Source organism: Chiloscyllium punctatum, chromosome 1 (assembly GCF_047496795.1).
Source record: "Chiloscyllium punctatum isolate Juve2018m chromosome 1, sChiPun1.3, whole genome shotgun sequence".
Classification (NCBI taxonomy): domain Eukaryota; kingdom Metazoa; phylum Chordata; class Chondrichthyes; order Orectolobiformes; family Hemiscylliidae; genus Chiloscyllium; species Chiloscyllium punctatum.
In genome coordinates this window covers 101,848,852-101,873,660 of record NC_092739.1, presented here as the reverse complement: position 1 = coordinate 101,873,660, position 24,809 = coordinate 101,848,852, and positions in this window count along the sequence as shown.

Below are 24,809 nucleotides of genomic sequence, written 5' to 3'. Positions count from 1 at the left end.
AGGTCAGATGCTAAGATTACATCAGCAAGTAACTCACCTCCTGACTCAACAAAGTCTGTCTGCATCTACCAAACACAATTCAGGGGTTTGATAAATACGACCCCATTTGCCTAATTGGCTACTGCTCCAACAGCACTTAAACTTTATATCATCCAGGACAAAGCAGTCTGCTTGATTGTCACCACATCCACAAACAATCCATTTCCTGCACCACTGACACACAGTAACAGTAGTGTCCACGACTGACAAGATGCAGTGCAGCAACTTACTCAGGATCCTTTGACACCGCCTTCAAAACCCGTCACCCATACCATCGAGAAGGACGAAGGCAGTAGATAAACGGGCACACCATCACCTACAAGTTCCCTTTCAAGCCACTCACCATCCTGACTTGGAAATATATTACTGTTCCTTCACTGCAACTGGGTCAAACTCTTGCAGTTTCCTCCCTAGCACTTTTGTGGGTGCATATACACTGAACAGACTGATGGAGTTTAAGAAGGCTGCTTATCACTACCTTCACCAAGTCAATCAGAGATGGACAATAAAGGTTAACCGAGCCTGTGAAGCCCACTTCCCCTGACTGAGTAAAAACAAAATGCTGCTTCTCTTATTTCAGAATTATTATGGTGTTCCAAATGTGGTGAAGTAGCTATTGGAATTTTGTTTCTAATTCTTGCTTACAATAATTTCAATCAATTCTCAAAAAAAACTCCTCTAATCTAATTTCTGTAAACAATCAATCAAACTGAAGTTTTTATTTGTCCCATACCAAATTGCTTTAATGTTCAATGATACTTTTTCCATTTAGTATCCAAGATTTTAGATTCAGGTTCAGAGACAAGTTCAAAGGTGTTGAGTACTGTAAGTTTATTGGTTTAATGATCTAAAGGTTGATCTTCTGAAAATCTTGAATAAAATTCAATGGTTTTGCCATCAAAGTATGTTGGATGACACGCATTAAGATGTACTTAGGCCAACCCAGCTTTGTATAAACTTTTTCAGCTCAAACAAAATATGTCTTAATTCTGTCTCCATCAATTTGAAGCACTTATTTGTATGCTATTCAAACCTCGAATGAGACTCAACTCATTACCCAAATTATTAGGTGCTTTTTTACTATAGAACATGGAACATAGAACATGGAACAATACAGCGCAGAGGTGCTTTGGCCCTCGATGTTGTGCCAACCTGTGAAACCAGTCTGAGTCCCAACTAAGCTACACTATTCCATTGTCATCCATATGCCTATCCAATGACCATTTAAATGCCCTTAAAGTTGGCGAGTCTACTACTGTTGCAAGTAGGGCATTCCGTGCCCTTACTACTCTGAGTGAAGAACCTACCTCTGATGTCTATCCTATATCTATCACCCCTCAATTTAAACCTATGTCCCCTCATGTTAGCCATCACCATCTGAGAAGAAAGCTGTCACTGTTCACCCTATCTAATCCTCTGATTATCTGAAATGTCTCTATTAAGTCACCTATTAACCTTCTCCTCTCGAATGAAAACAGCCTCAAGTCCCTCAGCCTTTTTTCATAAGACCTTCCCTCCATACCAGGCAAAATCCTGTTAAATCTCCTCTGCACCTTTCCAACACTTCCACATCCTTCCTACAATGCGGTGACCAGAATTGTACACATTACTCCAAGTGTGGCCGCAAAAGAGTTTTGTACAACATGACCTAATGGCTTCGAAACTCACTGCCTCTATCAATAAAAGCTAACACACTGCGTGCCCTCTCAACCTGGGTGGCCACTTTAAGGGATCTATACACATGGATACGGAGATCTTTCTGCTCTACCAGGGATCTTACCATTAGCCCACTACTTTATATTCCTGTTACTCCTTCCAGAATGAATCATCTCACACTTTTCCATGTTAAATTCCATTTGCCACCTCTCAGCCCAGCTCTGCAACTTATCTATGTCCCTTTGTAACCTGCAACATCCTTCTGTACTGTCCACAACTTCATTGACTTTAGTGTCATCCATAGATTTACTATCCCATCCTTCTGGGCCCTCATCCAGGTCATTTATAAAAATGACAGATGGCAGTGGCCTCAAAACAAATCCTTGCGGTATACCACAAGTAACTGAACTCCAGGATGAACATTTCCCATCAACCACCACCCTCTGTCTTCTTTCAGATAGCCACTTTCTGATCCAAAGCTAAATCACCCTCAATCCCATGCCTCCATATTTTCTGCAACAGCCTACCGTGGGGAACTTTATCAAACTCTTTACTGAAATCCATACATACCATATCAACCACTTTACCATCATCCACCTGTTTAATCACCTTCTCAAAGAACTCAATAAGGCTTGTGAGGCATGACCTACCATTCGCAAAATCATGTTGACTATTCCTAATCAAATTATCCCTTTCCAGGTGATTATAAATCCTATCTCTTATAATGTTTTCTAACACTTTACCCACAACCGAAGTTAGGGTCACTGGTCTAGAATTACCAGGGTTGTTTCTACTCCCCTTCTTGAACAAGGGGACAACATTTGCCATCCTCCAGTATTCTGGCACTATTTCTGTAGACAATGATGACAAAAACATCAAAGCCAAAGTCTCTGCAATTTTCTCCCTAGTTTCTCAGAGAATCCTAGAATAAATCCCATCCAGCCCAGGAGACGTATCTATTTTCACATTTTCCAGAATTGCTAACACCTCCTCCTTGTGAACCTCAATCCCATCTAGTCTAATAGCCTGTATCTCAGTCTTCTCCTCGTCAACACTGTCTTTTTCCTTTGTGAATACTGATGAAAATATTCATTTAACACCTTTCCTTTCTCTTTGGACTCCATGCATGACTTCCCACTACTGTCCTTGATTGGCCCTAATCTCACTCTAGCCATTCTTTTATTCCTGATATACTAGTAGAAAGCTTGAGGGTTTTCCTTGATCCTACCTGCCAAAGACTTCTAAAATCCCCTCTTGACGCTTCTTAGCTCTCTCTTGAGGTCCTTCCTTGTGAACAAGTGCCCTAACTGAGCCTTCATGTCTCATCCTAACACAACCCTTCTTCTTCCTCTTGACAAGAAACTCAACTTCTTTAGTAAACTATGGCTCCCTTGCTCGACCACGTCCTCCCTGCCTGACAGGTACATACTTATCAAGGACACGCAGTAGCTGTTCCTTGAATAAGCTCCATATTTGAATTGTCCCCATCCCCTGCAGTTTCCTTCCTCAATCAATCCATCCTAAAGTTGCCTCATAATTGCTTTTCCCTAACTATAACTCTTGCTCTGCGGTATATACCTATCCTTTTCCATTTCTAAAGTAAACATAACTGAATTATGGTCACTATCACCAAAATGCTCACCTACTTCCAAATTTAACACTTGGTCTGGTTCATTACGTGGTACCAAATCCAATATGGTTTTGCCTCTTGTTGGCATATCTACATACTGTGTCAGGAAACCTTCCTGTACACATTGGACAAAAACTGACCCATCTAAAGTACTCAAACTATAGTGTTTCCAATCAATATTAGGAAAGTTAAAGCCCACATAACAACTACCCTGTTACTTTCACTTCTATCCAGAATCATCTTTGCAATCCTTTCCTTTACATCTCTGGAACTTGTCAGAAGCCTATAAAAACTCCCAACAGGATGATCTCTCCTTTCCTGTTTCTAACCTCAGCCCATACTACCTCAGTAGAAGAGCCCTCATCAAACGTCCGTTCTGCCGCCTTAATACTGTCCTTGACTAACAATACCACACCTCCCCTTCTTCTCCCACCTTCCCTGAACTTATTGAACTATCTAAATCCTGGAACCTGTAACAATCATTCCTGTACCTGCACTACCCATGTCTCCGCAATGGCCACAATGTCAAAGTTTCAGGTACCAGCCGATGCTGCAAGTTTACCTACCTTATTCCAGATGTTCCTGGCATTGAAATGGACACACTTTAAACCACCTTCCGCCTGCCGGTACATTCCTGCGACCTTGAAACCTTATTCATGACCTCACTACTCTCAACCTCCTGTACACTGGAGCTACAATTCAGGTTCCCATCCCCCTGCTGAATTAGTTTAAACCCTCCTGTAGAGCAAATGTCCTCCCCCTCAACCATGTAACCTCAACGTCTCTTCAAGAGTTCTCATTTCTCTTTCTTTTTTCTAACTCAAGTTGGTTCATTTCTTTTCCCATCTTAAGTTGTACCATCTGCAACTGCTTTTCAGCAAATTTAAATTTCTCTATATCAGTGTTGACTTTTTCTTTCATGAATTTCAAATGTTGAATCAACAATTCAACTATTTCAACTTTTTTAGCCATTTATTTAAATTCTTGTTTAACTTTTCTTCTAATTTTATCCACCTAAACTTTGTTAATTATTGTAAATAACCTTTCCTTTCAAGAGGGATCTCAGCAATTGGTACAGACATTAGGTACAGTAAAATTAATTGCAAAATCATACAAGTCTAACATTTTATCAAAACCCAACATTATCTGTCTGTGCTTTTGCCATCTCACAAAGAGGTCCCAATTTTGCTATGACCTCTGTCAAAACTGGTTACTTATGTTTTTTTTTAAATTTAGAAATCTCAATCTCAGTTGCCTAATGGAAGAATGAAATCACAATTTTCCATGGTTAAAAACAAATAAGCTTCCTCTGCCGGAGTCAAACAAAACAAACATTCAATACTGTTTGAGTAAATACCCAGACTCTAAAACCTATAATCAACATATATTAAATATGAATTAACAGGAAAAGTACAGTTGGTTATAAAGTTCAAATTTAAAAAGCAGACACAACTGAAACAGCTCTTCAGAAGTGGCCAATTTTCCCATCCAAGACCAGAACTATATTTTATGTTATGAAATCAACAAGACTTCCAATTTATGTTTTGATCAATGTGTTTCCTTGACTGATACCTGGAATGAGGGGTTGTCTTGTGAGGACTTGTTGGTCAGATTACGCTTGTTCCACTGGAGTTTAGAAGAGTGGAGGGGATTTGATTGGAAATCTACAAGATCATAAATGGTCTTAACAAGTTGTGGTGGTAAGGGTGCTTCCTTTTGTGCATGAATGCAGAACAGAATCACAGAGGCACAGTGGTTAGCACTGCTGCCTCACAGTGCCAGAGACCCAGGTTCAATTCCCGCCTTGGGCCACTGTCTGTGTGGAGTTTGCACATTCTGCCCGTGTCTGCATGGCTTTCCTCCGGGTGCTACAGTTTCCTCCCACAGTCCAAAGATGTGAAGGTTAGGTGAATTGACCATGCTAAATTGCCCGTAGTGTTAGGTGAAGGAGAATGGGTCTGGGTGGGTTGCTCTTCGAAGGGTTGGTGGGGACTTGTTGGGCCAAAGGGCCTGTTTCTACACTGTAGGGAATCTAATCTAATAGAGCGGAGGAGATTTTCTTCCACAAAGCATGATGCAGCTTTGGAATTCTCTGCATCAAAAGGCTGTGGAGGTGGGATCATTAAATATTTTTAAAGCTGAAATGGATAGATTGTTGTTAGGCAGGGAAACCAAGATTTATCAAGAATGAAAGTGAAAGTGAAATTCAAAACATGAATATATTAAATGGATTCCAGAGCAACCTTGAGATGTTGAGTGGCTACTTTTGCTTCTCACTTACTTGATCTGATTAGGATCAAGTAGCTTTTTTTTAACATAAAGTAGATTATGTTTGAAATCCTATGTGCTTAGTAAAGGAATATTAGATTCCATAATTTTGAGGAAACAAGTTAAACTTTGCCAAACATTCTAATTTGTATTACCCACAATCTTTGCACTGATACCAGAATTAACAAGAGATGATTATGGTTTAACAAATATTTATTGAGCACCCCACAGAGCACATCAAATAACAGACACTGTCAAGATAAATCTCATAGAATTTTCAGTCATCAACTCAAGCGTTAGTGACACTATGGATCACTAAATCTCATTAAAACTAATTCTCCTTCACAAGGGATATCAACGCTTCACCTTTGAAGACCTAACTGGTCAATTCTTCAAACAGTGTACCAACCTGGATTGCCACCATGACAGCTCTTATCATCGTGGTTCAAACTCTTCTCATGAAATTGTACACCACTGCACTTATAAAGCCGCATTGCTACCTCAAATTATGGGCACAATCCCAGCTCCTTTATAAATAGCTAGATTAATAAATTGGCAATGCCCCTGAGTTTCTGTGAACTACAGACTCCCAGACTGCACCAAGCATGTATTTCCCCTGGGCTTTGTTGACCCATAACTCTAAGCTGCTTCAAAGGACCCTTGGAACTTCCTTGCATCCCAGTTCTCATCTTTTTCCCCACTGCTGCCCCTCGGAGTCTCTCACTGATTATAACTGACTTACTAACTTTTGGACTGCTGATTTGAATGACCTATTGAAACACTCCCAAATATAACTATTTGTGGAACATCCCACGCTAAACTACCACAATCTTCTGAAGCTGTGGCCTCACAAAGCTTGTGTTGTTACAGAGGAAAAAAGGGATTTTATTCTGCCTGGTTCTCCACTCAGCTGGTATTATCAGTCACTAAATCTTTCAAAACCCTGCCATCTTTGTCATGAATTTCAGATTCTCGTCTTTTATAATTTAATCTGATTCCTACATGACAGCAGCATATCACAAACCCAAGTCTTCATCAAAATGACATAAAATGACAAAGTCTGCCTATAACATTGGATGGCATAGATCTATTAATGTTACTTTCAAGTAGCAAGAACAACTGTAACAACTGTATAATTGCTATGTTCAGCTTCTGGATCTAGCCTCTGTCTTCTTCAGCCAGCCTGGACGGCACCATTGTGACCATCAGCATTCCCTGAGCTCCCAATGGTTTAATCTAACTTCAACCTCTTCAAAAACTTTGGTTTCTCATCACAGTTTCAGATGCAGAATCTGGAAGTGTTAGATTTCTGCCTGAAGTTCTCATTTTCCATATCACTTTTCAATGAACATCTGTCTTTAAAAATAGTTTTCATTCAAGGATCCCATTAGATTAAATTCCCTACAGTGTAGAAACAGGTCCTTCAGCCCAATCAGTCTACCGAAGAGCAACCCTCCCAGACGCATTTCCCTCTGACTAATGCACCTAGCACTATGGGAAATTTAGCATGGCCAATTCACCTGACCTGCATATCTTTGGATTGTGAGAGGAAACTGGAGCAAACCCACACAGACATTGGGAGAATGTGCAAACTCCACACAGACAGTTACCCAAGGCTGGAATTGAACCAGTGACCCTGGTGCTGTGGGGCAGCAGTACTAACCACTGCGCCATTATAGGGTGGTGATCACTTTCACAGCGGCCGATAGTGCACGACAGTGAGATCTAATACAAATTATGTGTTCCTCTACAATGCTGCAGATATCCTTCCCAAACTGATTTCACAATCTGAATCTACAGGAGCATTGCTGTTGTAATCAGCTAAGTCATCTGAGCCATTGACTGTAAATCCTACTTCATGTGTAGTGCTTTTTGCAAACCAAATCCAAAGCTCCCCTACCTGATTACTAGCTTCCCTCCCCTGATCTCCTGCATGTCTCTTCCCAGCAGGCAGCGGCTGCTGCTACTGGCAGCTGTTGCTGACAACCATCTTGGTCTATGTTCATAGCTCAGGTGTGTTGCAAACTGACTTCAATACTTTCAACAGACAAATTAGGAGCAGGTGTGGGCCATTTGGTCTCTGAAGAATGCTCCACTATTCAAAATGATTATGGCTCAATTGACTGTGGACTCAACTCCACACCCCAGCTGCACCCAGTAACCTTTGTTTCCCATATGGGCTGCAGAAAGTGCAGAGGTTAGCTTCTCATCACAGTGCTTTTAATAAATCCTTTCTCAGTGGGAGTTAAGAAAGTAACTGAATATTTATTGTTATATTTGACTCTCAATGCATGTTGGAGACAGGTTAGTTCCCCTTAGGAACAGAGCTTTATATCCTGAGGGGTGGGGCCTTTTTTGTCATGGCAATTAACTCTTGAAGGCTCCAATTGCTGTATACAACAATTAAAAAGTGCAAATGGGATAGTTTTCATTCATAAAATAACAATGTTGGATATTTTATAAGTAATTTGAAACACGGCAGGAGGTAGGTGCCCAAATTTTGGATGAACAGAGGACTTTGGGATTATGGTTCCCTAAATCATTCCAGTGTTTTGGGCGTTCCTTATATTATGCAGATTTGTGTCATGACTGTGGATCAAAATCTCAAAGTACTGTGGACATTTTTTAAAATTCCAAAATGAGATTTTTAAAAAGGGGGTTGAGTTAGTCAAAACTAGCTGCAAAATGAATGGCTGTTTGGAGAGAGAGAGACACACACACACATAGAATGTCACAACATATGGATGCAAAGGGAACTACAATAAACAATCATTTGCTGAAATGAGGAGGCTAGTCAACATAGACGCGATTGTGACTACAAAGACAATGAGGGGCTAACTACTCACTGCTCAACAGCAAGCTGTGGATTATATCCATAAATGCAGACACATTTTGTGTTTTTCCCTTTAAAGTATACACAAAAATGGAATTAAAAAGTCTGTTTCAGCCCTTCTGGGATGTGTTTATGGGACTGAATGTTCTCATGTGTACCAGACAGGGCTTGAGTGTTAGCACATTGTGAAGCTCATTATCGAAGACCTAGCTGCTAGTTACCCCTCTGTTATGATCAATACCCTGTCTTACTAAATACTACAAACCAGACAAGAGGAATTGTGACAACATAGGTGCTCTCCTTCGTCCTAAATACTTAACGACCCAGCCTGACAGCCCTCTGTTGTAAAGAAATCCACAGCTTCATTGCCCATTGAGAAAAGTAATACTCCCTTATCTTTGTTCTATCTGGTAACTGCTTACTTTGAGATTATACTCTCTGGTCCTCATCTTTCTCCAATGAGGGAAAAAAATTTCTGCACCTTTCCTGATAAGCCCCTTAAGAGTCTTATATATTTAAACAATGGCCCCTTTCATTCTTCTAAACTCCATTAAGTGCAAGACTAACATACTCAGTCTCTCCTCATGAGAAAATCTCTTGATATCAGTGATTACCCTGGTGAACCACATCTGAAATGCCCACATAGCTTTCCTGAGGTAAAGGGACCAAATTGTTTATAGTATTCCAGCTGTGATATGATTAGTGCCATATGTAGCTTTAGTAAAACTTTCCTATTTTAATGCTCTTTTAATTCCCTTTGCAATAAATACCAATATTTACTTTCCCTATTGCTGGTAACTTATTTGCCATCTATTTGTGGTGCATGGACAAGAAGTCCCAGGTTTCTCTGTATGACAGTCTTTCGCCTCTCCTCGATGTTCAATGGCATTATCATCATTGTGTCCCTTACTATCAACATCTCAGGTCTTAGGAATTGTTCAGCAATTGACTGAACTGAAGCAGCCACATAAATACCTGACTATAATAGCAGGTCAGAGACTAGGAATTCTGGAATGAGCAACTCTTCTATTGTCTTCCTAGTGTTTATCCAGCCTCTACAATGCACAAGTCAGCAGTGTGAAGGAATACCTGTCTCTTGACTGGATAAGTGTAACTCCAACAATATTCAAGAAGCTCGACACCATCCAGGACAAAGCAATCTGCTTGATTGGCACCACATCTACCACCTTCAACATTCATTCCCTCAATAACTGACATACAGTGGCAGAAATATGTCTTAAATACAAAATGCATGACAGTAACCTGACAAGCCTCCTGCAACAACACATTTCAAAGCCAAGCCAGTGAAATTGACTTATTCTCTAGATATAAATTAATTTAAAAAATGTTGCCAAATTTCCCTTAACTACAGCATGGATTAAAGCCTTCCCCATTTACACGACATATAAAAAAAACACATTGCTTTGAACAACAAAAAGCAACTAGTCAGGCAGTGATTCTTTTGATACCTCTGCAAGCCACTACAAAACAATAGAACCTAAAACTGCGGTTAAGCTTTTAAAACTTTTTAAAATAGATGCCCAAAAGTTGTGATTGTAAACATAATCTGTGTTTTGCAACTGTTCAGAAGTCTTTGATTCCTCAATGTAATAGTTTTGTGTTACTATCTTGAAAAAATGCATCTGTTTGTATAATAAATGGACTGTTCCCTTTTTTTATGAGGGTTGCCACTGCTGCAACTTTGAAACTTTGTACTGTGTTAAAAATAATGGTAATATGACCCTTTGTTATTGCCCATGATTTACTTCTGCTGAAGAAGTTTTTTTCTTTCCATGGAATCAGTGCATGTCCTAATCTAACTCTCAGAGGGGATCTTGCAACTACACAACACTATAACAAGATGTGACGTCCAGTCCTACCTAATCAGTGTTCAGCTGAGATCTGAAGCTGTAGTGCAGTCTGCATTATCTCTGTTCCCAGTGCACAAACTAAATTCTGAAACAAGAAAAAAGATAAAGATGAAAAATACTGCTGCAATTTCATCTGAAAATGCCACTGCAAGAAATGTCATTTTGTAAAATCCAAAAGCTTGGCTTAATGCTACATTTAGATTAAACCTTTTGCTTTGAGAAGCAGAAGGTCTCCGGTGACCTGTATAGCAGCCACAGGAGACTTTCAGACTAGCTACTTTCTGCTAAATGGGCTCACATATTAATATTTTAAAAAGCTGTAATGCCTCTGCGAAAACCTCAGAGGACAGATCCATCAATTTGTGAGGTGTTTGCTCCTGGAAACAGAAACCGTAAGCAGCAAATCCTCACTTTCAAGTGAAGGAAAATACCATGCCCCAGAGCTTTATTAGAACAAAAAGGTTTGTTGTGGCTTTAAATCTTAACCTTGTTTCAGTAATAAATCAACAATAAGTAGGCTTTGAGCTCTGTTGTATTATTGCCCAATAAATCAGTTAAACAAACAGTCCTATTTTTTCATTAAGGAAAGGTACATTGAACAAATATTATACTTTAATAAAGGGAGACTATGAACATCTCAAACATAAGAATGCTGTTTCAGCAATGTCCAAACACCACACCCATTTGCCACCTCAAAGATATATATGTTGCTGATGCCATTCCTGGTTTCACATCTTTTGTTCATTGTTCTTGTGTCGTAGAGAACTTAAATAAAATTCTATTTTGAACAATTATTTTGTAATTGTGCACAAAATCAAGTTTCAATGTGAAAATCATAATATTTGCTGTTTTAAAAGCTAATTTTGATTTCCAATGTAAGGTTCTTTCTGAATTCAGTTACAGAATCATAGAGTCATACATCACATAGACCCTTCGATCAACTCATCTGTGCTGATCAGACATCCCAACCTGATGTAGTCCCATTTGCCAGCATTTAGTCCATACCTCTCGAAGCCCTTCCTATTCATATACCCATGCAGATGCCTTTTAAAGATTGTAATTGCTCCAGCCTCCATCACTTCCTCTGGCAACTCTTTCCATACACACATCACCCTCTGCATGAAAAAGTTACCCTTCAGGTCCTTTTTAAACCATTTCCCTCTCACCTTAAACCTATGTCCTCTAGTTTTGGACTCCCACGATAGGAAAAAAAACCTTGGCTATTCACCCTATTTGTACCCCTCATAATTTTATAAACCTCTATCAGGTCATCCCTCAGTCTCCGACGCTTTAAGAAAAATGCCCCAGGCTATATAGCCTCTCCCTAAAGCTCAAACCCTTCTGTCCTAGCAACATCCTTGTAAATCTTTTCTGCACCCTCTCAAGTTTAACAACATCCTTCCTATAGAAGTTATCCACAAGTATTCCAGAATGACAGTATTGTAAGCTTTCATATAGTGTTCACTATCAATGAAATAATTTGGAATAAAATGCAACACGGATCATATGTTCTTCAGATAATTTTAACAGTGCAGTAAAGAAAGAAAAGATCATGCAACAAACTTAAATCAGCATTTTTTTCTTCATCTAGTGCACTTTGATTTGATGATTTTAGATCTCCTAAATCAGAATTACAAACATTTCTGAATAGTTCCAAGAAATTTTCCACTGCTTACTGAGGTATTTATGAAATTTATTTATGAGAAATGTGCACAGTATTCCATAGCAGTTCATTCAAGTTTTGAAGTTAACATTTTCTCTGGGTTGATTGAATTAACTTTGACTACAAAGAGGTTAATGTTACCCTTTAGTTTTGGAAACTAAAAAAATCATTCGAGTTGCAAAAAACTTCTTGAGTCACAGAAACCCCTTATTGAGATTGTATGGGACTCCTGAAGAAAAAGGATCAAATGGTCTCCATTGTACTGATTCACTGAGGAAATACTGACAGTGTTGGAGGGCCAATGTAAATAATAAGGTGAGGCCTCATAGTGAAGAGGAGGGAAATAGAAACTCCAGAGAAGAGTTTCCAGTAGCACATGGTATCTCTGGCCCCTACATGAGGAAGGCAGATGCCAACAAGGGCATGGGAATTTATAAAGTCTTGAGTTCTGAGGGAAAGTGAAAACATCAATAGTTATATGAAATGGCCTGAATGAAAATTAAGGGAAATTGAAAGATCACATGGGGCCATGGAGGCAGGAGAGCAAAAGGGACATGGAGATATGTGCAGTTGTCCCAAGCAGATGATGGAAGTCATACAAACTGAAGTGAAGCTGGAAAATCAGATCAAAAATCAACCGCACAATTACACATGCAAAATGGTTGGAATAAGTTTGGGGCAAAATGAAACTCTTGAAATTGGGAGGATCCCCTAGAGGCATTTGCAGTAACCAAGCTACCATTAATGCTGTGATACCACTCATCAGGCTTAATTTTGCACTTCATCCGTAGGTCAATCATTGTCCAGGAATACACAACAAAGATTATGGCCTCAAATAATCATGACATCACATTATGTACACCAATTGCCTACTTGTTGTGTCAGTTAAGTAACTACAATGAGAACAAGGCATTTAAAAGCAGAAACTGAAGTTCCCTATTTCACAAGCACATTTTGAAGCAAAAGTGTTGGACATTGTTTGCAGCTGTCAGATTCACACTTTGAACTGCAAGAATATAAGGTCTTGATCTGAGAAGTTAGATAAGCTCATGTATCTCAGCAATCCTTACAGAAGTCAAGATTAGAGTGGTGCTGGAGATGCACAGCAGGTCAGGCAGCATCCGAGGAGCAGGAAAATTGACATTTTGGGCAGGGGCACTTCATCAGGAATCCTTACAGAAGGGCTGACGATACTGTTCTTGGGAAGCCTCCATTTCACACTGTGTAAGGGTGCAAGTGAAGTTCCATTATGAATGAATATGAGGCCAAAGGAATTCCTCCAAAACAATTGTGTTATCTTTCTGACATTCTCTGCAGAATTTCTGCTTACAGATTTGACATGGAGAACACCGTCACTGTTGCAATTGTGGCCTTGAAGCTGCTGTGATAACCATGTAGAAGGAAACAGAGGTTACATCTCCCTCACCAAATATTCTACACAGCCACCAGAGGGATAAGGTGAAGGTGAAGATCTATCAACGGAGGATGAAGAGAATGATGATCAAAATTTATGAGAATGTTATTCAAACGGAATCATTTATTGACAAATGTAAAATCTGCACAAACCAGCGCAATCAAGCCAAATTTTGGAATGTAATTAGATTGTAAAAAAGATTTGCTTCAAAAATGTTCTTGGTGTGACTCCTAATGAAAACATAATACATTTTGATTAATATCACTGAAACTGGGTTTCATGTAAACATTACACATTTTACACAGGAGGTCCAGTCCACCACTTGTGAGTGATCTAATTGGAAACAACTCAAAGTTGACTTCAAAAAGATATACAGAAATATTTGCAAATTATATTGGCATATAGTAGTCAGGCTTTTAAAAAATGTTATATCCAAACACATTTTAAAAGTGCTTAATAACATTCTCTCATCTCAAAATTTCTAATTCGTAAGAATCTCCTGCAAATGAGTGCAATTAATGAAAACAAGCAGCAGCCATTAATTTGCTCTGGAGGCCAGATCAGGTTTGGAAGTAGGGCTGGCTTTGAGCATGAGCTCTTCTTAAACTAATGCAAAGATATTGAAAGTCAGTTCCCATTGAACATGAGCTGAACATTCTGCAATCTTTTGTGCTGATTCGAGGTAAATTGGAAAGAGGAAAACAACAGAACAGAATTTCCAGGACCATTATTTTTGCCAAGATCACCCACTGATGCCATTAAAAAGTTGACTTTTGTTTCCATTTTAAAACAGGCAGAATGACCTGAAATAGTACAGGTATTGTCTTGAGAAATGAATGAACAAATGGCTGCATTGCCATAGACAATGCAAAATGTGCCTTCTCTGTCAATACATACTTAGGTCAGTATGATTAGACAACTCACTTTATTTATAATAATCTCTTTCAGTTCCTAATTTTCACAGTTCCTTGGTTCCCTAATATTTCTGGGAAATGTTCTGTTTCTTCCTCTGTCAAGACAGGCACAAAGAGCAGAATCTTCCAAGTCCCTGGATGATGTGAACATTGCCAATGGATTTGGAAAAATAGATTTTGTTCAGAAGAAATGAGATTCAAGACATTGTGAGGAAACAGCCAGCTCTTTAATCAAGTTTTGATGGTTGAGTGGAGAATCTAGCTAGTGAGTTTAGAGAGATCTATTTGTGTCTATTTGCATACATTAGCATACCATTCGTACCTGATCTCAGCTCATTAATAAGCTGTCTTCCATTCTCCCACCTGCTAGACAGAGATTAGCCAGCAACAATTCCTCATAATGAAAGTCAATGTGAATTCCTGGTGACTGCAGTTTACCACTTGGTCCTCTGAACCTGCATCTTGTGCAACAGTTGGAAACATCACAGAGTACAGAGGAATCTTGAATTCCCGAAGGACACAGGCAGAGAGTATTTCGCTTGGTTAATCAAATTCCAGATAATTGAATGCCGGACAGCATAGTTTAGCCGAGCACCAGGACATTGCAATCTTGCCAGATAATCTGATATTCAGATAATCAATTGCCAGATAATTGAGGTTCCTCTGTGCTGTGTATGATTAGTGATCATCCATATCTCCAGTCCATCTTTATTGGTATCAGTCACATACCAGCCTCACCACATTATCATTGCACACCCTTATTCCACTTATTTCAATGTACTTAAATTCTACACTTTGGAGTATCAAAAAGCTGCTGTCAGGGCAGTTTGTGTGCAGGGATAGGATTGGATTGCACCAAGCTGCATCTCAGGCTCCTCACTTGCTCTTTTAGTGCTCACTCAATTTGTGCACACGTGGATGCTCACACCATCTTTGCCTTGCATTTCCTAATTGTATTTTACCTCCCTCAGCCAGCAGGTGGGACTAGATAGGGTTGGGATATCTGATTGGCATGGACAGGTTGGACTGAAGGGTCTGTTTCCATGGTGTACATCTCTTTGACTCTATGACTCACAGTTCTTCTACCTTGCTTTGCTGTTTAGTACAAGCACAAACCAGGCGGCTTGTCCTGGTGACCAGCAGTGATCAGTGAAGAGAGTGGAAAAACACAATGCTGTGTCAATCTCATACATATGTCCCAGCAGAGGAGGCAGCAAGCACACCACATGTGCTTCAAGCAAATGGAAATGTCTCAAAGCTCAAGTAGAGTAGTCCTCAGTCAGGCTGAGGGAGACAGCCTTCAGTCAGAGGTTCCAGAACAGTAAGTTAAGGGAATCAACCTCTCCATCCTGGAGCTTGGACATGATCTGTCTGCAACTTGGAGCAATAGGGTCAGTTGTCCCAGGAGCAGATCTCAGTCAGTCCTGAAGGTCCAGTGCAACCTTTTTAGGATTATGCAGTAAGTCAGTCTGGGTGCTGCACAGGGATCAGTCAGGGGTCTAGTCACTAAACATTTAGGGCTCTCGGTCCAAGTTGGTCATGGGCGGTGGGCCACTGTTGGTCCTGGTGGTCAGCTCAGTGAAAGAAAAGGGGTGTGAGAATGGGGAATGTTATTAGGAACTGCTGCTGAGGGAAAGAAGTTGGGAAAGTCAGTTATGGAGTTTGGAAGTAGCACGCTGGAATGCAGAAAGAAAATAATTGTGAAGGGGAGGAGACAATAGTGCATTGGAGGACATGGGTCATCACTGATCGCAGTCAGCCTGGCTTCTGTAAGGGATAGTACAGCATGAGAGTAGACATAACTTTGTTGTACGTTACACTGGGCACTGGACAAGAGTAGTAATTTCTTAGACATTGCTGTAGAAAGTTAAGCAACTAAGGTTGTAACCTGTGTAGCTTGGGTCTTAACTAACATTAGATTTATGGATGTATAATTTCAATGAAGTGCTGCCTATAAATCTAGAGAAGAGTTTCTATTTGGTACCTCTCCCACTCAGTACAGTGACCTCCTAGATGGCAGTGCTTCACTGGTGCACTGGACTTTAAGAGTGTACCAGGAATCTCAGGAACTCCTAGCAGTACCAAGTACATCTGCCTCTGGCTAGATGGAAGTCAGGACAAGCTGGGCACCAGATGAATGGACCATAAGTAATGAGATGACTTTCAGAGAAAAGGGTGCAAAAACCCAAACATGTTCACAGAGAGATCCCTCCATTAAACTCACTAAAATTGACACTTAACTGATTTCTGGTAAAATTCAACCAAAAGTAGCTGTTGCATTCACACTGGCAACACTTCTTCCAATCAAAGACTATTTGTTGACTAATCAGCACTCTCGTCTGATTGTAGTCACTCTAGTCACATATTGTATAAATGTTGTTTACTTTTGGTATTTCTTGCAGATGGTGTAATAGAGTGCAAGACATAAACATTGACAAAATGAATCTTTTCACAGAAAACATTCATAAAGTGGCAATGGTCAAAAAATAAATTGGATTGAACTAGACCGGTGAGCCAAACATTAGAGTACTGAAGGAGGTGTCTACTGGGATAATTGATGCATTGGTGGGTAGTTTTCAAAATTCCATAGATTCTGGAAAGCTTTCTGCAAACTGAAAAGTAGCAAGTGTAACTCCAATATTTATGATGTGAGAGAGAAATAAAACAGAGAACTGCAGACCTATTAATTTGATGTGTTAGTGCTTGTGAAAATGTTAGCATTTATTATGATCAAATTGTTAATTAGAAACTTAGAAACAATTACATGATTGCGGATTTATGAAAGGAAAGTAATGCCTGTTAACATTGTTGCAGTTTATTGACAATGTTACTTGTAGCAAAAGTAAAAGAGAACGATGGATGTGATATACTCGGATGTTCAAAAAGTTTTTAATATGTTCCCACACAGGAGATGTGTAGCAACATGGGAGCTGATGTGATTGGGTGCAATATACTGCTATGGATTGGGAATTTGTTAACAGATATAAAACAGAGTAGGAATGAATGGAGCGTTCTCAGGATGGCAGGTTGTTACAATTGTGATTTCACAGCCATTCACATTGTACATACATTATTTGAAAGTGGAGACCAAATGTAATATTTCCTAATTTGCTGATGACACTAAATGAGATTGGAATATAAGCTAAGATGAAGATGCAAGGAGAGTTCAAGAGGATTTGAACAGGCTATAAGAATGAACAAGAACATGTTAGATGAAACGCAATGTGAATAAGTTCAGATACCGTTAATGGTAATATTAGACAAGTCAAATTCCAAAGTGCTTGAGAGATCATGTTTTATTTGATACCATGGTAGTCAGTAAGTGATTATTTTCACAAGGGGCTGCAGTACTTTCCACAAAAAAAGCATCAAAGCTTTTTATACACAAGACAAGTTAAAAGACTATTTGGAAAGATATTATTATAAATAGCAAAAAATAAAGATTCAATCTTTTTCCCAGCAACATCCTGAACAGACAATCAAACCCAATGAAATTTCAGTCCCACCTTCACTTTAAAATTTCTTACTTGACTGACAAGTTTGCAAACATTTCCTTTCAGCAAATTTTTGCACATTCACTAAATGTAATTCTCTCTGTTCTGTCTCTTCCTGAGGCACACAGTCACAGTCTAACTCACTTTCGTTTATTCAGTGAACTCTAAAAATAACTCAGGGCATTTTCCAGCTACTATGACTACTTTTAAGCTATTAAACAACGTATCCGATAGCATAGATAATTTCTCCTGGACTGAACCTGCCTCTGGCCTCAGGCCTCTCTTTTTCTGTTTGTAAAGTTGCAATGTAGAGTCAGAGAGTCAAAGAGATCTACAGCATGGAAACAAACCCTTCGATCCAACTTGTCTATGCTGACCAGATATGCTAACCTAATTCAGTCCCATTTGCCACATTTGGCCCATATCCCTTTAAACCTTTCCTATTATATGCCCATTCAGATGCCTTTTAAATGCTGTAATTGTACCAGCTTCTGGCAGCTCATTCCATTCATGCACCATCCTCTGTGTGAAAAAGTTGTCACTTAGGTCTCTTTTATTATATCTTTCCCCTCTCACCCTAAACCTATACCCTCTAGTTATGGACCCCCTCCCCCACCCCAGGGGAAAGACTTTGTCTATTCATCCTATCCATGTCCCTCATGATTTTATAAACCTCTATAAGGTCACCCGTCAGCCTCCAACACTCCAGGGAAAACAGCTCCCGCTTATTCAGCCTCTCCCAATAGCTCAAATCCTCCAACTCTGGCAACATCCTTGTAAATCTTTTCTGAAACTTCGTAAACACTGGCAGCATCTGTGAAGAGAAATCAAAGTTAATGCGTTGGGTCCGGTGACCCTTTCTCACAACACAAAGGAATTTGTGTTAGTCTTTATAGCAAGGGAATTGAGAACAGAAGAAAATATGTCTTGCTGCAATTGTACAGAACCTTGGTTAAAAATGTACATGGAATATTGTGTACACTTTTAGTCTCATGATCTCAGAAAGGATATACTGATCACAAAGTGAGTACAATTTCTGTAATAATGAGATTATCCTATCTGAAAAACTTGATGAAACAGGGCTGTATTCACTGGAGTTTTCAAGATTGACAAATGATCTCATTGAAATTTACAAAATTCTAATTGGGCGTGAGAGCTGAATGTGTATAGGATGTTTCCCCTGGCTGGTGAGTCTAGAAATCATGGATGCAGTCTCAGAATAAGGGGCAGGCCATTTAAAATGAAGATGAAGATGAAAATTTTCTTCACTCAAAGAGTGGTGTGTCTTTGGAATTCTCTCCCATTGAGGATTTAGTCTTTCTAGTATGTTCAAGTCAGAAATCAAAAGATAATGACATCAGGAAATATGAGGGCAGTGAGAAAAAAAAATTGGTAGAGGTACATTATCAGGCCTAATCTTTTTGAATGGTGGAGGAGGCTCACTGGACTGAAGGTCTATTCCTGCTCCTATTTTCGACCTTCTTATCTTATGAATGCAGGAAATATGAATGTCATGTTCAATTCTACAAAATGATCTCAACTGATATCTTCCTTTTCAGTCACAAAGTAGGAAATTCACTGAAAAAAGAACCTTTCAAAGTTGTATTTTAAACACAGAAACTCAAAGAAGACCAGCAAGCTCATTATAGCTGATAGTTGTTCAGATCGTAATTGACCCTGTGTCTGAATTGCTACTGCACAATGGTTCAGAACCGCTTACCAGTGAGCCTATTATATGCTATTCTGACTCTCAGTGTTTACAGAAACTATATTGGATTTGGTCTGGTAATGTAAGATCATCTTTGCATTTAATTCACAAGGTTTCAACTGACTATATACATTGTGTACCTCACAAAACTTTTGAATTTAAATCACATCAACAATAAGAAAAATCATGGTAATGTAACTAATTAAAATTGTCATAAATTCTTTGCTATCGTTAGAAAATTATCATTGCTGCTTTTCTGCATTTGCAATTCACAACTTTGATAGAAAAGACACACAGTTGAAATGGTGATATCAATTGTTTTTGGCTGTAGCTAACTACTTCAGAAGTGAATCACTCTTGTTTGCTCATTCAGGAACACGTTAAAACAGAACAAATCATAAGATGATACAGCCTGAAAAAGTGATGCACAACAACAAAATATAACATTTTTTTCAGTCAATGGACCATGGATTTGGTAACGTATCATGACTCATTACTCGAGCTGAAGCAATGACAAAGGTATTAACAAATAACATTGCTATAATCACAGCACTTCCTCAGAGGTAGCATTATAACTGCCAGTGTTCAGGAAGGGTAATTGTGCAGGCAAACCTACAAAGCATCCAGTGAAACATTTATCTTTTAATTTACCAGATGGTCCCATTGAGAGAGAATTTTGCTCCGTGGATTGCCTGTGCGTGTGCTTCATTTGCTTACTTTGACTAGATAAAGCTACAGTGAGCACTCTGATGGCTATAAAGCACCTGCTGTACAAACAAAACAAGCAACAAAATGTGGGAGAGGTGAAAGGAAATCCCCGTTTGCCTCGGTCTGAATCTTATTTGAGTTAGGTTGTGTTTTTGAAAGGTTTTCTGCTGCGGGGTCTAGTGGATTTCGTAACCATATCTTACAAACCCCCCTCATTAACTAACGGCATCATGCCTATAGCATCCATCACACCTAATTCCAACCCCCAGCTAACATCTTGCTGTTTCCGGAACAAGTCGCCAGTCACTGAATATCCACTGAAAGACTGGCATCCTTTGTACCCACACCATTCTTTGAAGGCCACTATATCCCAGGTGAGCACTGGCATTCTGATCTGATGCTGCTCTACTCATTGATGGAGACAATATGAACATGGTGGAAAAGAACTAGATGTCACCTCAAGTTTCCATCTGGCACCTAGTGTTGCAAAGGAGAGGGGTCTTCATTCCAGAGGATCAGCAGAGGAGGCCACAGCATCAAACCCAGGAAGCCTGGTCCGACTTCAATATCAGACAGTACCATCTTTAAGGTCCAGTGTAATGGCTACCATAATGCCATAATAAGCTCATTCTCTGCTGGGTCAATGTAAGTATCTTCTCTCTGTTCCTAACAGTCACTCTATCTCTGCTACTTCACCCACTAAGGCTCATGCTCTGTTACTCTCACTATCTCCTACAACATATTTTCTCATTCGGTCTCATAAATTCTCACACCATCTAAGCCTACATTACCTGTGTGCTGCTTCCTCACTCCCTTGGATTACCTCACCACCTTTTGACCATCTGTACCAGGATGAAAAGCCATGCCACTCACTTGATCTCACTCAATCAAGCTTTGTCTCTCATTTCAGGAGATGGCAGCCCACAGCAATGCAGAATGAGTCTGCAAATAGAGGGATGCCAGACATTAGGCTACCAGGGAGAAATCTGAGACCTTTGCAGGAGGAGACTGGGATCACTCCTGCAGCAATGTTGAAGCATTCATATCCCACCACCAAGTAGGTACCATTCTTCTACTGTAACTCTCACAGTAATCCTGCTGTCAGTGTCATTCATTACATACAAACTGAAAGAACAGTGGATAGTGTAAATCAGGAACAAAAACAGAAGTTGCTAAAAGAGCTCAGCAGGTCTGGCAGCATCTGTGAATAGAAATCAGCGTGAACATTTTGGTTCTGTTGACCCTTCCTCAGAACATTTATTACATATCACTTCTAACCACTGGCTGCTAGATCTTCTAATCACTGGCTTCCATATCTTCTCTCTCATTTGTATTGTAAGTACTGCCAGCATCTCCACCACCTTCAAATTGAAACAGCCAGCTCCCCAGAAGCCACTTCCTCAATCTCTGAGATGGGAGTACCGAGGCCTGAGAGGAAGCATTGCTAATGCCACCTGCTGCATTCCCAGCTCAGCTACTGATGCCTCAACGGGAACGTAAGACTTAGAAAATGTGTGACCATAAGTTGGTGAGCACCCCGCTGTGACAACTCTCCAGCTGGCTGAGAAAGAAATGCCCCAGGCAACTGGCACTCAGAGAACCTTTCAAGACTGAGCATCAGTTCAGCCTCAGGAGAAGACCCTGCAATGTCAGCAATCGAGACAGTTTGTCCAAATGAACAGGGAGGAGCAGAGGCAACACACACAAGTATGGGAGGCAATGGCATCCATTGCCCAGAGGCTACATCAATGCAGTGAGTCATGAGATTGTCTGTCCGCCTACTTGACAGCCATGGTGATGTGGAAATGGAGACCCTGACACACAATCAGGTATCCCATCCTCACAAAGAGACAGTTGACAGGTGGCATCCAGCCAGAAATGTGACCATGCACACAGCTCTGCTCAAAAGGCTCCAATCAGAACATTCCAGAGGTGACCGAGCCCTCCACCTCTACCTCCATCTTGTCTGCCTCTCTCAGAACCTTGGAAGTTCAAGCTGTTATGGATCTACTTGCATCTAGCAAGAAGACACTCAGCACATCTGGCCTGTGTAGGCATAAATACCCCCAAGTTCATCCAACCAAACCACTACCACCAATAGGCTCCACATCCCTCTTCAATTGCAGAACCAGGGAGTGCACTAAGATATAATGAGAAGGAGGAGAAGAGAAAAACATAAAGAAGGCACATTTTTTATAAATGTCATTGCTTTCCCCTTACATCTGATTGTTAACCCTTTGTATAGCCAACAATGCCACTGTTGTAGCATGAAGCATGAATTCATGCTGGCACAAGATATTCAATGTTTGGATGTCTGTGATGAAAGCCTGCTGCATCATAGAACATAGAACAACACAGGAACAGGCCCTCTAGCCCACAATGTTGTGCCAAACATGACACCAAATTAAACTAGGTAAAAACAATGACTGCAGATGCTGAAAACCAAATACTGGATTAGTGGTGCTGGAAGAGCACATTGTTTTTACCTTACCAAATTAAACTAATCCCTTCTGCCTGTCCTTGGTCCATATTCCTCCATTCCTTGCATGTCAATGAGTTCATCTGAAAGTCCATTAATTGCCCCGAACTTATCTCCCTCCACCATCACTCCTGGCAATGCATTCCAGGCTTCTCCAATCTCTGTGTTAAAATCATGCCCCTCACATCTCCTTTGAACTTTTCCTACGTCCCCTTAAATGCATACCCCCTAGTATTAGACAGTTCAACTCTGGGCAAAAGATTCTGTACATCAATGCTTTTCAGGGTCTTGTACTGTTCTATTTTTCCTCCCAGATTGCAGAACCTCACATACTCCTCTAATGTTAAATGTCAAACACTCAGGAAAATTAAGAATCATCAGGGTTCAGAGGCCACCATGCATTCTGCTCACTATGACTCATGAGCAACTCCAGTGCCACTTGTGCGTCAAACCACCCCAACTTCAGATCACATTGTTTCATTTTGTGCTCATTCAGAGCAATGCCAATGTCCGTCCTCGCCACTCTTGTGCATGCATGTTGTATTAACCAGCACCATTCCCACCCCAGGACTGTTACCCGCCAATCACAGCCTCCAGAGAACTATTTGCTGAGGAATCCTAGAAGATCTCTAGCATTTCACAGGCAGCTAGGTGCAAGATCTGCGGAGGGCACTCCCAGACCATACTTTAAAGTTCTTGTCCATATGTGGTGGAATTCCAACAAAACCAAGATGGCCCCATATTCTGGGCTTCCCCAGTGGATGTATATACAACTTATAATCTCTCATGTTGCTGTACTTCTAGGATTATTAATATCAGAACCATGTCTAATTATTTCCTGTAGTAATCAGCAAGATACACAAAGAACACAAAGCTGTTCATAACTTTAGTAACCCATGTGGTAAATTTTAGGTTAGTGCTCTCTCTGCAAAGAGCTGAATTGAAGTTCTGCATTGGGAGCACAAAAGCTGAAAATTACTCCCAACAAATCTAGCAAAATAAGATTTGACTTAATTAAATTTGGATCTCAGACAGTCACTTGTATGCTTTCTCGTTATGACTCAGAAATCAATCACTCCTTATGAAATGAAGTTAGCTGAATTTGCAGCTGCTTGTTGTTAGCTTCCCAGTGCTTTGAATAAACTAAGAAATTATTTGAAATGAAAAGATAAATTAATACTTAGTGACATTATGCAGAACAGAGTTTTGCATTCATTGCAATTGCCCGCAACTCCAGAAGCAGAAGAATTAGTCCCATGTTCAGTGAAACAGCTGTGAGAGGCTCATTCCACTCATACATTCATTCCTCACTAATTGCTTCAGTGTCAGATCTTTGGAATAGTTGTGCTAAAGACTTCAGTTGGAATCTTGGAGAGAAGCCGACCAACTATTATTAACTTGGCTGAACTTTGAAAAGCTTTGTTTTCATTCAATTTTTTAATTTGTCAGAATTTTTTTGAAACTCTTTTTCTACAAGCTGCGACTAAATAATAGTTTAAAATGTTATCCATGAAGTGGTTCAGTAGAATCCACTCAAGGTAGCTTTATTTTGTTCGACTGGCAAGTTTGAGTTAGGGATGGTTTAGGATTAAGATGTGATTCTGAAACTTGCAGCTATTGAAGACATCAACTACAGGCTTGGTATGAGAACATGGGTTATCCAAGATTTGTTACTGACCAGGATTGATTTTTGAAGAAAGAATGTTGCTGCAGAAGACAGGTACAGCCTAACTGGCTAGGTATTTAACACCTATGAGAGTACATTATATACTCTAACTGTTGTCAAGATGCAGTTACCATTGCACTCAAAAGATTTGTGGTAAATTCTGCTGCTCACTATGTCATACATAACCTCTCGTCCATGTGACAAGGGCTTAAGTCCAATTTTGTTGATTATTCAATAACCAAAGGCCAATTGTCCTCCTTCTTGGAGGAGATAAATGGAGTGCCTTTGGTTTTCATATAGTTCCAAAATGAAGTGGTGGGTAGTAGAATTTCCAAAAGTGGTGGGTAGTAGAATGTGCAAAAGTCTTGGGAATATGAATCATGCAGATGTACAGTTTCCATGAACTTTGTTGATGATTATCCAGTTATTCCCTTTTCCTCATGGAACCGGAAGTGCTTAAGGCTGG